The following is a 15,695-nucleotide window of genomic DNA, read 5'->3' as shown; positions in this document are numbered from 1 at the left end:
AGTTCCTCCACCGTGATTTCTGCGCTCAGCAGATCGTTCTGCTCCTGCGTGAGCCCAGGTAACTTTACCTTCTCCAAGAATTCCCTACCTTTTTGAGGGTCAATGCGCGTGTCCGAATAAAGGGCTTGATAATACATACGCAGAATAGTGTTAATTTTTTTCGGATCCGCTGTAGGGATTCCGTCGGTGTCTCTAAGGGATACAATGTGCGACGGTGAATACCTCCCCTTCGCCAGGCGTGCTAATAATTTGCCCGCTTTGTTGCCAAAGCGCATAAGGTCAGCATCAAATTGAGACCGATAGATGCTCTCTCTTTTATCTAGCCATTGATCAAATTGTCGCTTGGCTGCACTCCATGCCTCCCCCAGAGACGCCGACGGCTGTTGTAAAAATGCCGTATATGCACACCTTAATCGCTCGCTTGCCGTCTTGTACCCCTCAGTGGTCTTACGTGTCAGATTGGCCATAAATTGTATAATTTTCCCGCGAATTACCGCTTTTTCTGTACGCCAATACAACGACGGGTCCGTGCGGTGTGACTCATTATTCCCTTCAAATTCTTCGTCCGTCGCCAGAAATTAGGGAAACTTCCATATAAAATCCATTCCTTTAGCTACTGTGTCAGCCAGAGTAATGGTAATCGGTGAGTGGTCAGAGATGACAAGATCTTCTATCGTCGCGTCGCGCAATCTGCGGGAACAAGCTTCGTTCACCAGTAAGTAATCAATACGCGACCACGATTGATGCACGTGCGAAAAGTGAGTATACTCCCTAGCATCAGGATGTAAACTCCTCCAGGCATCCGCAAGGGCAGTGTGCCTTAAAAAGTCCGGCAAGATCCTATCCCGCTGTTTCTGCGAAGCAGCCCCTACACTTCTATCTTCCTTAGATGACCTTACAGTATTAAAGTCTCCCCCTAATATCAATAATTTAGTGCGATCCTGATGGAGTTGGGCTTCCAATTGGTCAAAAAAACCTGTGCTGGCCGCATTTGGTCCATAGACATTATGGATACTAATAGTTTCCCCTGCATGCTCCACCACTAGATGGACCCAACGACCCTCATCATCACGTTCCTGGGACACCAATGTGAAAGCAAAATTTTTATGTTTCAATATTATAACTCCCGCCTTGCCATCTCTTGCCGGCGAGCCAAAAACGTGGCCCACCGAGAATTTTTGTAGATATTTAAATTCTAACTCGGTAAGGTGAGTTTCCTGTAACAGAGCTACATCTGGATGCATTAAACCAAAAAAGAAAAATCTTGATATAATATTGTTTTATCAAAATATTTTGTTTATTATAATCAGTAGTTTATTACACATAAATACAACAATGAAGATACAAAAAATAACCCCCCTCCCAAGTATATACTATAGACAATTAAAATATCATAAAATATATGCCAGGTGTGATCAATGAGTATTCAAAAAAGATGGTAAATATGATAATATCAACAAGAGGTCCTCATACAGAAAAACATGTACCCTAAAAGTAAATAGGAAAACAATATATGTATATACATGCAATAACAGCATCAGAACGCCAGGGGACTGATATGAATAACACTGCAATGACAGGTCACTCCAGTCACACAAAGGTCAAGCACGTGGCGGACACCAGATGTACCACATGAGCGGGGGCCCTCCACTCAAGAAAGCACATCGGGTCCAACCCACCTGCCAGACCAATGCCGCAAGCACCAAAACAGCACCCCTTATGTGCTATAAATATAATAAAACCCTAATAAGTAAAGATCAATAGAATAACTTTTACTATATCTATTGTGTTACCAAGTGTGTTCCACCATGAAATATAGAAAAATAAAAATAATAAAAAGAATGTGAATAATCCAGAACCAAAAAATACACAATATACACAGATATTCCATCCATACATATCCATACATATAAATAATCAAAAAAATAAAAATAAATATAAATTATATGATCTCAGCACAAAAATAATAAAGAATACATAAATCATATAAATAAATACATAAACATCGCAGTATGAAATTTATCATATTATCACAAAAACGGGTATCAACCCCAAGTATCAAAAATATATCATGTATCATACACATATAGATTCGTAGTTATAGTTCTTCTCATCATCTCCGATGTCCCGGGACGTATAGTCATCTAATTATACAATTCATCAAGGCTCCATTCAGGTCAGAAATAATCATGTTGGATCTAATTAAAGTGATAGCAAAAAAATTTTTTTTTTTTTTTAAAACATAGAACAATACTTACAAGAAGGATGCAAAGCTCTGAGATTCGTTTAAACCTCTATATTATAACTACATCTGGATGCAATCTCTTCATATGTCGCAAGAGTTTGGTCCGTTTCTGTGGGGATCTGAGCCCCTTAACATTCCATGAGACTATTTTCATGTTATTGGACTATGTCTAAGATGAGCTAAGGTGTCAAAAAGCCAAATCGGTTCGGGGAGTCGGATCCATCTTTCCCTAATCGCCATGTATAAACATAGAAAACATGGCCAGAACACGGCCTATCAAACAAAGCTAAACTCCAACTCAAAGCCAACAGACCTTGTTGAAAAGGAATATAAAAAACGCCTGTGACAAGGGCGGTCACCCCCCTAGTACATACTGGCATAGGAAACTTCACTTTTTTCTGTTGTGCACTAACACATCCCTCCCTCCCCCTCCCTCCCAGACCTGCGCAGCCGAGATTACAAATCACTTATCGTGATCAAGCTGCACCAGCCCTTCGCCGACCAACCATTTCTTGCAGCCGATACTCAGTCTTCTATCAAAGGGGCACGCCCTTCAGCTGCCGCTCAGATTACCACGCGCCATATCGACCTGAACACTGCTTCACTTCAACGTTGCCCCAAACAGCTACCCAAATAAACCCCTTCAGGAGAGAACCGGCCTTGTGGAACTCTCAGAGTATCCCACCAGTGAGCGTGCTTAGATCTTAGAACAGGCCCTAACTCTGATTCCAACCCCCTGCAATGTGAATACAGCAATATATCAGTATGCATACATTTTGATCTGAGGACATTTGACAACAGACTAAAATGCTGTAGTAATAGACAAACATATGCAATCATCAAGCATTATCTGCAATAACTGGCAACTTATCTGCTCAAGATCGGATCGGAACCTGCAAGTGGTCTACAGCATCCTCAGAACCCTCTCTCTAAGACATAAAGGTCCTAAAAAAACTTCGCTCTTCAATCAGGAGACGTGGACCTGGTGCGGTCCAGTGGCCGTCTCTGCGGCTTCAGAGAATCCCCTCTGTTCCTGGATCTTCCTCCGCGTTCTCTTCCGGGCGTGGGTAGTAAAGCTTCTGCCCAGGTTCTCTCCATATCCAAGCGACTCCTTCCGACTTCTCTTGGCTTGCGACGTGGGCTGTGTTCTGGATTGCGTTGCTCCTCTTGCGGGGAGCGGCTTCCACATAGCTCTGCCCGCGCGTCCTCCGCCTCTTTTACTGTATTGAATGTCGTGGTCCGGCCGTTCTCTTGAAACACCCGCAAGATGGCTGGATATTGCAGATTAAAACGTACTTTCGCTTGGAACAGCTCGGTACAAATCTTGCTGAAGGATCGCCTGCGTTTCGCGACCTCCGTAGAATAGTCCTCGAAAAGTAGCACTCTCATGCCCATTATCTCCAAGGGCTTAGATCTGCTGCGATATGCCTTCATCATTGCCACCTTGTCATTGTAATCCAACAATTTAAAGATGACTTGTCTGGGGCGATACAAACTGCTGCTGGTGTCTGCTGCTGGAAGATTTCTAGGGTCTGGCCCCACCCTGTGCGCCCTTTCCACCCGACATGGACGCTGGAGGCCCAATGCTGCTGGCAATGATCTCTCACATAGACGCTGCAACTCAGCGCTCACCGCTTCTTTCAGGCCCACAATTCGCAGGTTGCTCCTCCTGGAGCGATTTTCCAGATCCTCTACTTTGTCTCCCAACTGCGTGGTATTAGACAACACCATTTTAAGTTTGGATTGCAGGCGTTCATTTTCATCCTCTAGCAGCGTTACCCGTTGCTCTAATTAATTAGTCCTGGACGTTACTTGTGCCAGATCCGCATGCATGCGGGCAAGAGACGCTTGCACCGTTTTTTCCAGCGCTTTTTGCAGGTCAGGAGCTATCCGCTTAGCCACTTCATGGGCTAGTGCTATATAATCCACAGGTGCTGGTTGCAAAGAGGCTATGGGCTCTGCCTGGCTTGAAATCGGGGACATGGGCTGGGGCTGCAGCAGTTCCTCATCCTGTGAATACAGCGGGGGAGTAGTGGCGGGAAACGCTGCCATCTTACCTCCCCTGTCCACACCCGCGGCTCGATCCTCCATGGCTGGCTTGTGTGCGCTCCGGAGGAGATATCGTTCCATATACCCCTGGGTACGTTCCTGTGCGAAGGGCCGGTGTCACTAAGCTGTTTTTCGCCACCGAAGTGACTTTAGCAGGTGAGCAGGCTAGTCGGGAGCGGGAGCTCAGTCACACGCGTCCTGCATCGCCAGCGCCGGAACCGGAAGTCAACAGCAGCTTTTACCCTTTTCAATGTAAAAGGGGGAAAATCTGCTATAAAATCTGCACCAAAATACGCAGTATCAGATGCTTATTTTGCTGAAGATTCGTCGCGGAAAATCTCAAACATATCTGCCATGTTAGGCCGGGATCACACACACACAGTTTTGATGTAGTTTTGGTGCAGTTTTTGTCTTTGTTTTTTTTAAATAAAACCAAGAGGTGGATCCAAAAGGAAGAAAAAGACTGATACATCTTCTGTGGTTTGGTCCATTCCTGTGTTTGGCTATACTAAACTGCACCAAAAACTGCATCAAAGGTTCGTGTGTGTGATCCTGGGGAATAAGTGTCCCTACAAAGAGTGTTTATTTCCTATTAAGGGGTCATCTTACATAAACCATTTTATTTACTGTCTACCTAATAAGTGTTTTTTTTCTATATTGCCCACGTTTTAAGCCTGACAGTCAAAATGCGTTATTTGCCACAAATCGAACCAAAAATGTGCAATTTTAAAGAGATCTTTGCTAAATTATAGCAACATGCCGCGATTAGTGGCTAAAATGTATTTTGACCGTGATGTGTGAATTTAGGCTTTCTGTGTAGAGTAGATTAACATTTTCTTTAATTTATGTAAATGACCTTTGTTTTTTTAGCACTAATGTCCAGTCTGGAATACATTTCATAACACAACAAAGGGCTACAGATACAGTAATAGAAGGCTGCATGCATTCCCTGGCTCAGGAGTTAGGTTTCGGAGGGTATTTGATTGCTATGTGGAACATTTATATCTACCAAGTAGACTAGCCAAAAGCTTCTGATAAGGTCACTACGTCAATAGTAATAAGTTATTATCTCAAGTAGCTACCTCGAATAAACAGCAATATTTTACTTTATTTTTATTGTGTTATAGATATTTAAAAAGACCACGGACACAAAAAATAATTCCCTCCATAGAGTTATCAGTAGATATCATTATTACATCACAGAGTGCATCCAAAGTAGGCCGAGGCTTTATAGAAGTGGAATGCTCATCGGTGATGTCACAATACTGAGCAGAGCTATTACTTTCTAGTTAGTTGACTTGAGTCTTTGAGGGAAAGTTACGTGGAGGATGTTAGGTTTGTACTATACATTTTTAACTTACATTGCTAATGTTCAGGTGAGGTGATAAGTGAGGGGCCTTTTTTTTCGATGCACTGGTTAATAGGATTACGATCTTCTGACCTTAAAAATCTCTTATTCTTCGTTAGTAGGATTTATACAGGGGAAGTCAGGGACTGTCCTCGTCTACACCCTACCCTACTCCAGGTTTTTTGCTAAGGTCTTTTTAAATGATTCCCAGTATGTATGTTATAAGATGGCATACATATATTCTGGAACCAGTAGCGTATTTGGTTATTTGAAGTTATTAGAATATTATTGCTATCTTATAATAACTTTAAATACCTAACCATTAGCACTATAAATTTACATTGTTTTTTTTTACATAATAAATGACTATATGTAAGAATTTTCTAACTATTTTTTCTTACTTTAGGAGAGAAATATTTGGTGTTGGCGATATTGGCGAGTGTCCTTGCAGTATCTTTGTTTTGCATTGGCCTTTTTCTGTATATCCGGTAAGTTACTAATAGCATTTGCACATAATACTATTTTATGTTAACTAGAACGTTCCATTAATGTACACAGTTTCTGTTTTAAAAATGTATGTGACATGCAGTTTTATTTTCTTGTCTCTGATATGCCCAAAAACATAAGCGTTAGTATAGTTCATTGTAAGTGCTTTAGAACCGCACATGGTAATGTGAGGATTTTCTGTTGCAGATTTGGGCCCAAATTACTGGAAAAAATAGAACAGCAAGCAGCGTTATTTTTTCCAGTAAAGTGTTGGACACCATGGTGGAAACCCGACGCAACCCATTAAAGTCAATGTGTTCCGTCAGAGGCGCCGTTGTGTCTGTCATGCGACAGATCCAGCGATTCAGTTTTTTTTTTGTTCTGCTCCTATGACAGAGCGGAACAACACGGGGTCTGAGCCATTTTTTTAGAAGCTGTAATATAATTTTAAAATATCTGAAATTGGTGAAATAAAATATCTACAATTATTACCTACATTACAATGTAAACAGATACCAAAATATGAGAGACTAACGACAAAAAAAAAAATAAATGATTTTTTTTTCCCCCTTTTACGTTTCTCCAATAATTCTATCTAATGGATCATAGATTAAGAACCCCTTGTCTACTATAATGTAATGTCATATAATATAGTCTTAGTCCCGCTAAGCATACAATACATACACTGAAGCTGGGACAACAATATTTAGGGGTGTTCACCACACAGTCCATGGTACAGACAGGACTAGCTGTAAAACTTGTAAGTGAGAGAGATGTCAGCTCAGTGCTCCAGCAATCTAAGAGTCTTCCACATAATCCAATGTCTGCTTCAATTTCACCACATACAGTATTGTCAGTTAATAGCTGCCTATTTGTGTCATTTTAGCAGGAGAAATAAATGCAATAAAGAGGATGAGGACCTACAGGAGGTCATAGTTTATAAGACAGGTAAGTGTAACACAATGGGAGATTAATTAAAATGGTCTAACAGCAAAACAGTCTTTATTGCCTATAGCAACCAATCACAGCACAGCTTTCATTTTTCAAGAGCAGTGTAAGAAATTAAAACTGCACTGTGATTGGTTGCTATAGGCAGCTTTGTTGTTAGGCAGTTTTCATGTTAACTGATCATACTATTAAACTATTATTACATTATCACCACACAAAAACCACATGTAAATACAATCTTCAAAACGGCAGCACTGCAATAACACACGCAATCCTGGTATATCCGGGGACAATACCACATCTATTTACATGTGGATTTGTCACAGTCAAAACCTGGCTTGCTTCTGACCACAACACCGCCATACTCTATAAACTGTTGCTGCTTAGGGGAAGTTCACACAGAGTTTTTTATGAGTTTTTTGATGCGGAAACCGTGCCGCAAAACGCGCCAAAAAACGTCCGAAAATGCCTTCCAACGGAATTTTGAGGCAGATTTTCCTCCTCCAAAAAACTCTGTGTGAACCCAGCCTTAGGCTATGTTCACACGGGGTATTTTGCCGAGTTTTTTTTACGCAAAACTCGGCAAAAACGGCCCGAGAACGCCTCCCATTGATTTCAATGGGAGGCGTCGGCGTCTTTTTCCCGTGAGCAGTAAAACTGCCTCGCGGGAAAAAGAAGCGACATGCCCTATCTTCGGGCGCTTCCGCCTCTGACCTCCCATTGACTTCAATGGGAGGCAGGAGAAAGCGTATATCTCGCTGTTTTATGCCCGCGGCGCTCAATGGCCGCGGGCGAAAAACGGCGCGATAATCGCCGCGAAAATCGGCGTGCAGGGAGAGGGAATATCTGCCTCAAAGTTCCAAACGGAATTTTGAGGCAGATATTCCTCCCCCAAAATACTCCGTGTGAACATAGCCTAAATTATAGTTTTACTTTTCTTGGCTTGTTATTTGACAATTGTTGTTTTATCAATAATATTTTTCAAGATTGCTTAAGATACTGGACTCCAAACCTGCTTCCAGACCTTGACAAATATTTACCAGTGATGGAAAAGTTTAAAAGTTCAGCAATATATAAATCTCACCCTGACCCGAACAATTATATAGACAAATGTACTATACACGACTGAATGTTATCTGCTGAGGTCTTGTTAGTCAAATTGCTTCTGGTGTGTGTGTTTATATGAATATATATATGTAAATGACACCAAATAGTATATATACCTTCTGGAAACCAGTAATACTTTGGTACTTGAAGTTATTATAAGATAGAAGCCATTTTGTAATTGTCCCAAATACCCAACCATTATCGGTTCTCAACTATTGTTTGACATCGTTTTTACATATTAAATGATACAACAGGTTACTAGAAATTTTTCATACAATTTTTTTTTCTTTACTGAACAGGGCAAGATACTATGATGAGGATACAGCCGAGTGTCCTTGCAGCATACCTTTTTAGCATGGCCCATTATTTGTATACTCAGTAAGTAACTAATAGACTGTCTACTGTACATAATATTATTATTTATCATTTATTCATTGCGCAATTGCCATGAATTTTCAGCAAAATCTGCAGCGGAAATTTTCCGATACGTCTGAACGTGGCCTTAGTGTGACTGCGTTGAGTTTAGGTATACTGCATAATAATGTAATGGGTTTATATTTACAGTTCGACAGGTGTCTAATACAGAGGTTCTGATACAGTTTGAGATTTTTGCATCAACTGTAATATAATGTAATTGTTAACGCCTTGCAAAATCCAACATATTTTTATCAGATGTACGACATTACAATATTGCGCGGGCTCAGGACCTGAGCCTCCACCATACGCAGAGTTTTTGTTGACTGTTACAAACAGCTAACACCCGCCTGCAACGGCCGGGATCAGAGATAACGTCGATCCTGGCTGTTTAACCCTTCAAATGCTGTGATCAATAGCAACTACGGCATCTAAGCGGTTAGACAGAATGGGGCTCCCTCTGTCCCCTGTCTGCCCCCCAAGTGACAAAATCACTGGGTTGCCGATTATTTGCTATGGCAGCCGGAGGCCTATTAAGGGGCTCCAGATCTGTCTTCTCTGATCTATTATTAAAGGCTATGTACACTTTAACAGCTCAAATATTTTTTTTATTTCACTAAATGTTTTATTTGATTTTAAACTATTTTTAAATAGTTTTTTTTAAAATAAAAAATAGTTTTTACTTTTTAAGATACAACTGCCAAACTGAATACACTCAGACACGATCATGACCTTAGATGTGATCATTATTAGCTGGATCCTGCATGTCGGAGACAAGCAGGACCAGCTTTCACCTGAGCCGTCAGTTTAGGTGAGCTGACGGAATCAACTTTGATGGCAGGATACAACTTTTATGTATACAGGATATACAACAGCTGTATCTCAAACAGTAAAAACATGTAAATAATAAAAAATAATTTAAAAGTTGTTTCAAATTAAAAAAACACATTTATTTATTGAAAAAAAAAATGGCTTTAACGGTGTATATTGCCTTTAAGCCTTACCAGAGGCAAGGCTAAGGCCTTATAGGTCTGCTTTTCTGGATCCACTTCTTGTTTTGGCTCTCTAAGGGACCTAAAAAAAACAAACAAACAAGTAAATAAATATTTTAATAACATTTTGACAAATATAAAAAAATGAATATAAGTAAAAGTTAGAAAGAAAAACCTTTTTAACATTTTGATGTAATGCAAAAACTGAAATCTGTGGCAAGTTCGCTGTGTTTTCTGCAATGTCTGATTTACCTGTCAAATATGCAAATGTTGGTGCAGATTCGTTGCGTAATTGCCCCAAATCTGCACCAACATTTGCAGCGGAAAAACTCTGCCACGTCTGGCCGTGCCCTAAGTATCCTAGGTCCTTCAGAAAAAAAGGCTTCTTCAATTTCACAAAGTATTCTCAGTTTATATTAGCCCATTTTTGTCATTTTAGGAAGAAAAATGAAGGAAATACAGAGGATGAGGACCTTAAGGAGGTCATCATTCGTATGAAAATGTAAGTGTAACCGTTATCTATGAACATTGATGTGTAATAGGAATACAGTCATCAAGTTCCTGTGCCACTTATTAGTTTCCTTTTATCACATTATTACCACAGAGTGAGACTGGCGTCTTACCGTAGGCTATGTTTACACGGCATATGATCAGGCTGAAAGATACAAAGTTGATTTCAAAGCGTTTTAGATTTTTGCAAGCGTTTTTGAAGTGTTATTTTGAGGCATATTTTTTATGTGTTTTGTTTAAGTGTGAATGGGAAATGGAAAAAGTCAGCTCATAAAATACTTCAAGAAATGACATGTCGCTTCTTTTTTACAAAGCGTATGCTTACATGGCGTTTTTGTTAATTCAGTAGTGTAAAAATACGCCTTATTTGAACAGTGAATTTCCTATTGAAATCAATAGGAAGCTCTTTGCATGCGTATTTCAAATTTATTTAGGAGTGTTATAGTGTTTAACACTCCAAAATATGCCTAAAATATTCATTGTGAACATGGCCTAAGAGTACGACCACATAGAGTAGAAATGGTGCATCAGACAGCCGTCCCATTGGCACACCACGGCACAACCACATGCAATCGCGGAAAAACTGTGGTAGAACCACATCTATTTGCAGAGTGTTTTGCTACAGTAATGGTTGAACTCTCTGCCGCATGGACTTAGCATAGTAACCTTGCCCTACACACTAAACAAATATAGTTACTGAAATGATATAAGGAGCCTGTCACTTAACATGCCAGCTGACCTGGAGAGTATATTTCCAGCGCTACTAATGGGTGCGGATATTGCAGTTTCCATATAATAAGCAGACAGGTATTCATATAAAAAACTTTCAGTTGCTAATACACATTTTGTACACTCTCCATTGCTTGTTCGTATTTCCTACCCAGTGTATTTGCTGTTCTGCACATGTATCAATTGATAATGGGTATTTTTTTTTTTTTTACCAATTTCCATTGAGGTAGATGCCACAAAAATGAAAATGTGGTGGAAGATGTGATGGAAGCGGAGGCTACATCTTTACATCTTCCAATGACAGGATAGGGAGAAATGGACAGTAATGGTGAACAGAGGTTCACGAAGAAAATAGTAAGTAAATAATAGAAGAAATAATTCCAGAGGAAAATGTAGAGATTAAGGGCGGATTCACACGAACGTGATTTGCGTCCGTGCAGCCTGCGTTGTTTTCACACGCCACGCACAGACCAATAGAAGTCTATGGGGCAGTACAGACAGTCCGTGTTTTTTGCGCAGCGTTTGCCCGCTGCGTACAAAGCGCAACAAGTTCTATACCTCTGCGTTTTTCGCGCATCATGCACCCATTGAAGTCAATGGGTGCGTGAAAATCACGCATGTCATACGGAGGCACCTGCGTGGAACGCGCGTTTTTCACGCCGGAGTCGTTGTCTCTATGCTAATGAGTTTGACCTAACTTGTCCAAACCAGCAGAAAAGCTGGAAGTTGTTGATAGGCCAGGTTTGAAAAGAGAACAGACCAAACTCCAGCAGCACAAGCAACTTGCAGCCATGCCACGCCACATGGATGTGGAGAAGCTAATCATTTTAGTTCAGGAGCGCCCGGAGGTATGGAACACCCGTGCGGAGTCAGACCATGACCGGACACTGAAGGAGGTGGGAGCATATTGCGGAGGCGCTGTTCAAGCAGGATTGGGCCAAGAGCACCTTCCGCGACTGGCAACGCATTGGTGAATCGATGTCTTTATACATATACGTGTAATGTGATCCATATTCACTAGTGTGTCCCTGTGGTAACAGTTCCTCTCATGGCCAACGTTTCGGTTCAGTCCAGCTTTAGCAGCTTAAAGTAATGTCTGTTCTTCTGTGTAGGTGTCGTCCTGTCGTTTCTAAGCAGTGCCTGTGTGGGCAGTAACATCATGTGTGTTCATTGAATGTTGTGTTCATTCTACAGTGGATGATGTAAAGAGACGGTGGCGAAGCACCCGCGACCAGTTCCGCCACGAATATGGTTCCAGCGGGCGCAGCGGTGATGGTGCCACCAGGAAGCGCCACTATATATACTATGAGCAGCTGCTGTTCTTGCGCAAAATCATGGACATGCGACAGTAAGTAATTGAAGTTTCCCCTTTTTGTAAACGTGACCTCGCAGAAATGTCATATACGTAAAAGATGGTGGGTTTTCCAACAGTAAAATGTGATACTCAATTCTCATGTCTATTATTCTAGAACTAGCGAAAATCTTGACGACTCTCAAGAGGAGGCACGGCCAGAGTCATCTCAGGCGTCCGAAGCCGCCGCTCCCCTGGTGACCCTAACCCCGGAACCCACCGCAGAGGAGCCTGCCCCAGTAGCCTCGCCGCCAGAAGCGGGCCCACCTGAGGAAGTGGCACCTACGCCTGAAGCACCCCGACGAAGACGGTCAGTGAACCCGTCCGCAGGTGCACAGGTGGACGCTCGTGTTCTCGACTACCTGCGGCGCGCCGCAGAAGAAGACAACTGTGATTTTTTTTGGTCGCAGCATGGCCCCTTTAATGCGCCGGGTACCGGAGCATAGGCTGGGGCGCCTCCAGTCCAACATCCTGTCGCTGATCGACAGTGCTACACCCCCGCATAGTCCAGGGCGGTGCTTCACTGCAATAGAGCAGTGGCGTACTGTCCCTGTGCCCTTGCCGGGGGTCCATTTGCCTGGGCCCTCACAACCTGCCCCAGCCATATCGCATATGCTGCAATATGGTCCAGGGCCAAGCCACTTCACCCCTGGTCCGATGGCTGGCCCTGACCCTCACTTACCTCCCTACTCGCGACCTGCCCCATCCTTTCAGCCTCCCATCCAGCCTCACGGCTACCAGCCCCAGTATCAGCACCACTATGCTGCTCAGGACCATCCGCCTACACCTCGCCGACCCATTCATGTCAGAATTTGTAGGTGTGCGTGGGCAAGGGCGTTTAATAATTTAAAACTGATGAAACCCTTGACAGGGTTGTGTTCGTTACGGGTTATAATGTTGATAGCATCATGTTGGTGCATAACTGTGTTTGGGTATTTAATCCTACTATGTCGTTATTTTTGAGGGAGTTTATGTGGCACTAACATAAACTCTGAAGTCATTTGTTTAACTTACGTGTGGACAATCCTTATTTTACATATCTCAGCAATTTGTAGAGGCTCTACTGCTAGGAGGTGACATGTCTTAAGAGGTTTGCAGGGTACGACATTTCTCCACCACATCGTTGAGCTCTTAGTTGATCGGTAGGGGTTTGGAATTCCGGGGACTAAGGTATTAGTATTTTGGTGCCCACAACTAGCTTGGCTCAGGCAGAAAGGGCCGCTGACATAGGACAGGAAATCATTGGTCTACACAAGGGGATGTTGTGGCAAGGAATTGGTGCCCACAAAAAAGGGAACTCCATACCCCTACCGATGTTGAAGCTCGCAACCCACGCCAAAGGTGCTCAAGTATTGCGAGTCCCTAACACAACTCCCCCCCCCCAAAACAAAAAAGGCCTAGAGGTAGAAACAACCGTTCTCGCCAATAATTATAACTTTGCTGTAAAGGATCTGCCAGGCACTGCTTCGGGGTTAATTCCCAGAATTAATCAGTCAACACCTGAGTGTACATCCCTGAGACAGACACCAGCTTCCTCCACTCAGGCTGGCAGGCTTAGGAGTGGGAGAGCCTATCGCAACCTGGCCAGACTCAGCTAGCTCCCGCCCTCGGTCTATTTAAGCCTGCTCTTCCTGTCCATCTGTGCTTGTGAATTCTTTCCTTGAGGTTTCCTGGCCCGGCTACAGCTCCTGCTACTTTTTGATCCTGCTCCATACAGACCCCGGCTTACCGACTACTCTTCTGCTTTTCGCTTTGTACCTCGCACTCTCCTGGCTTGACTCGGCTCGTTCACTACTCTGTTGCTCACGGTGTTTCCGCGAGCAACTGCCCATTTCCCTTGCTTGTATTCCCTTGTTTGTTTGTCGTGTTTGTCATGCACTTACTGAGCGCAGGGACCGCCGCCCAGTTGTACCCCGTCGCCTAGGGCGGGTCGTTGCAAGTAGGCAGGGACAGAGTGGCGGGTAGATTAGGGCTCACTTGTCCGTTTCCCTACCCCCCCCACCATTACAAATTCACAAGCCCTATACCTAGTCTACCCTGGTCCCTGACACCATTATGGAACCCCGTGAAACCCTGGCTCAGCAAATGCAGGGTCTCTCCCTACAGGTCCAGGCCCTGGCTCAGAGGGTCAACCAGCCTGATGCTACCTTGGTAGTTCCCCTCACCGCACCCCTTGAACCCCACCTCAAGTTGCCCGACCGGTTCTCAGGTGACCGGAGGGCTTTTCTCTCCTTTCGGGAGAGTTGTAGGCTTTACTTTCGCTTAAAGCCTCACTCCTCAGGTTCTGAGAGCCAGCGGGTGGGTATAATTATGTCCCGGCTCCAGGAAGGGCCCCAAGAGTGGGCCTTCTCCTTGGCTCCTGGCGCCCCTGAACTTTCCTCCGTTGATTGTTTCTTTTCTGCCCTCGGACTTATTTATGACGAGACTGACAGAACTGCCTTTGCCGAGAGTCAGCTGGTGACCTTACGTCAGGGTAAGAGACCTGTTGAGGAGTATTGCTCTGACTTTAGGAAGTGGTGCGTAGCTTCTCGGTGGAATGACCCTGCCTTAAGGTGCCAGTTTAGGTTGGGTCTGTCGAATGCCCTGAAAGACCTGCTAGTTAGTTATCCCTCTTCTGACTCCTTAGACCAGGTTATGGCTTTAGTGGTACGACTTGACCGACGTCTCAGGGAACGACAACGTGAACGTTTATGTGTTTTTTCCTCCGACTCCCCCATGATGCCTCCCGAAGTCCCGTTGCTTCGTTTCTCCCCTAAAGACTCAGAAATACCTATGCAACTCGGGGCCTCCGTGTCCCCTCAACAACGTAGAGAATTCCGCAGGAAGAATGGTCTCTGCTTCTACTGTGGGGATGTCAAGCATCAAGTAAACAACTGTCCCAAGCGTAAGAATGCTGTCAGAGAGCTCCCGCGTCTAAGTGATCATCGGGGAGGTCACTTGGGCGCACAGGTATTTCCCGTGAATATGAAACATACTAAGATATTGCTTCCCTTTCAGGTCTCTTTTGGTGGTAGGTCTGCTACCGGCAGTGCCTTCGTGGATTCAGGGTCCTCTACTAATATCATGTCTGTGGAATTTGCTATGTCTCTCGCTATGCCTCTGATTGATTTGCCTAAACCTGTTCCGGTAGTGGGTATCGACTCCACTCCTCTTGCTAATGGTTATTTTACACAGCATACCCCTGTTTTTGAACTCCTTGTTGGCTCCATGCATTTGGAGCAATGCTCTGTACTATTGATGCAGGGATTATCGTACGATTTGGTTCTAGGTCTTCCCTGGTTGCAGTTGCATAATCCTACGTTTGACTGGAATACTGGGGAGCTAACCAAATGGGGTAATGAATGTTGTACGTCATGTTTTTCTGTTAATTCTATTTCTCCCCCTAAGGAGGTGAATACGCTACCCGAGTTTGTTCAGGACTTCGCTGATGTTTTCTCTAAAGAGGCCTCCGAAGTGTTACCGCCTCATAGAGAATACGATTGCGCTATCGAATTGGTACCAGGAGCTAAGCTTCCT

The sequence above is a fragment of the Rhinoderma darwinii genome, chromosome 1 (genome assembly GCF_050947455.1).
Source record: "Rhinoderma darwinii isolate aRhiDar2 chromosome 1, aRhiDar2.hap1, whole genome shotgun sequence".
NCBI classification, from domain to species: Eukaryota; Metazoa; Chordata; class Amphibia; order Anura; family Rhinodermatidae; genus Rhinoderma; species Rhinoderma darwinii.
Note: the sequence above shows the minus strand (reverse complement) of the source record.